The sequence below is a fragment of the Mus caroli genome, chromosome 9, assembly GCF_900094665.2.
Source record: "Mus caroli chromosome 9, CAROLI_EIJ_v1.1, whole genome shotgun sequence".
NCBI lineage: Eukaryota > Metazoa > Chordata > Mammalia > Rodentia > Muridae > Mus > Mus caroli.
This window is the reverse complement of record NC_034578.1, coordinates 99822789-99825072: the sequence shown is the minus strand read 5'-3', so window position 1 is coordinate 99825072 and position 2284 is coordinate 99822789. Positions and strand designations below refer to the sequence as shown.

The 2284-nt window shown below is 47.1% G+C and overlaps 1 non-coding gene across 1 annotated transcript; it reads right to left on the bottom strand.

The window, feature by feature from the left end:
• Positions 1-359: 359 nt before the first annotated feature.
• Trnac-gca lies at positions 360-431 on the bottom strand. The gene has a single exon. It is a non-coding gene; the product is annotated as a tRNA-Cys (tRNA).
• Positions 432-2284: the final 1853 nt, after the last annotated feature.

The following is a 2284-nucleotide window of genomic DNA, read 5'->3' as shown; positions in this document are numbered from 1 at the left end:
TGTGTGTATGTGTGTGTGTGTCTGTGTATGTATGTGTGTGTTTGTGTGTATATGTATGTATGAGTGTGTTTGTGTGTGTATGTATATATGTGTGTGTTTGTGAATGTATGAGTGTGTATATGTGTATACACAAAATATGTGTGTAGTCTCAATATAAGTGACTATACTTGAGTTCTGGTGTCAGAAAAAGGACTGGTTTATGAGCAAGTGGGCCTGTAGCTCTCATGCCAGGGAACCAATGAGCCAAGATATCTGCATGAACCCCAGAGGAAATGCTTCTTTCAGTCTGGAGCTCTGGACAAGTGTTTGCTGTACCCTGGCTAAGCATGAAGTTGCCAACTGAAACAAAAGTCTAACCCAGGGGGCACCTGGATTTGAACCAGGGACCTCTTGATCTGCAGTCAAATGCTCTACCACTGAGCTATACCCCCACAACTAATACAGGCCTCATGGAAGTATTTGTTCTGCCTTTATGACCTACATCACTCCTCATAAATTACTTTCATGTGTGAGATTCCTCTAGGATTAAAAACCACCCTAATTATCTTCTCACCACCCTGTCCCCTGCTTTTCTCAGAACTTAAATGTTTATTTTCTTCCTGCCACCTAAAGCTCAGACCTGTCTCCTCAGTCTGATGATCTTATTGTCATCAACTGCACACTTATCTCCAAGTAAATCAGTGTTCTAATCAGAGTGGTCACCAGTGAGGTGGGGCAAGAGAAGGATGCGTACTTTGTGTGCGTCTACAAATGGACTTTAGAAGCCATGCTCCACTCTAATTAGAGACAAAGCATATGCACATGTGCCGTGCATGTTCACATCAGACTTCCATGTAGGGACATCAGTTCTGTTTCAGAGTTAAAGCAAAGCAAAGAAAGAAAATCAAAGCAGAGAAAGGTAGATCGAAGTTCACCCGATTTGTATACCCTCAGGTTCTAATCTAAGAATTCTCAATCCCATGCCTGGCTAAAATTGAGGCAAAAAAACAAAAAAACAAAAACAGGCAAGTGCCCATCACTGTAACAAGCTTGCCCTGACAAGGCCTGTCAGCCAGGGTAGGGCCAGGGAGAAAATAGCAAGAAGCTGGGGCTGTGGATCAAAGGCTTTCTGAAGGCCTCAAACACCCACTTCCTCCCTCTACCGGGGATGCCCAAAGGGGGCCTTAGATTTCAAGATCATTATATCCCAAATTAGACTCGTGATCTCCTAGCCTAACGTCTCCAAGCAGTTTGCTCTTTTGTGACATTAGCTCAAGGCTCAAGCCCAGTGGGCATTTGCAGGGTGCCACACACTGTACTGAACATCTCCCCTCCCCGCCCCCCCAAAGTGGAAAATGGAGTTGCAACGTAGTTGAAGTATCTAGTTCAAGGTCCCATAATTTGTAGGTTATGGGGCCGGGATTCTAGTGTAGGCTCAGGACTCAGTGCTGGGCCTGCACACCCACCCAACTGACAACCTTCCTCCTCCCTACCTTACTTGCTGATGCCACTGTCATCTAGGCCAAATATTTCAGGTAACTCTGGGCCACGCCCATCTTCTTTTCCCAGCTCCAGGTGAATCATTGAGTGCTGCTGATTTTAGTTTCAGGGTGCCCCGATCAATCCCCTGTCCTTTTTCCTGCCCCAGCCTCTATTCGCGCGGCTCCCAGGGCTTATCAGAAAACCAAGTCCCTAGTTTATACGCCCCTTGCAAATGCCTTCTCAATAAATTCCTAAACCAACAGATAATGGTCTTCACCCTCGATCTCTACTTCCTCAACTTCTAGCTCCCCACGTCTCACTCTACACAGCGACCTGGCCCCAGCTTCTTCTGGCCCACTGCTGTCCCTCCTCCGCCATCCACCTCCATTCCGTGCTCCATCTGTGCGATTTTATTCTCTGAAACTTACTGGCCATAAACTCCTCTCCGAAGCCTCCCCTAACCTCCCCTCCTCCAGACGGAAGTACACTTCCTCTGGACTCTGCTAAACCCACACATCTAGCGCAGCTCACACATTGCCTCCTATGGTTCATGCTTGCGTTCCTGTTGTGAGTGGATGGAAAACAGGAACTGAGTCTCACTCGCCTCCGGGGTCATGCTTAGTACAGTTCACTGTACTAATGTACATAATATAATGACATTCAAACTGTTACCAAGCAGGGCGTGGTGGTGCACGCCTTTAATCCCAACACTTGGGAGGCAGAGGCAGAGGCAGGCAAATTTCTGAGTTCGAGACCAGCCTGGTCTACAGAGTGAGTTCCAGGACAGCCAGGGCTACACAGAGAAACCCTGTCTCAAAAAAAA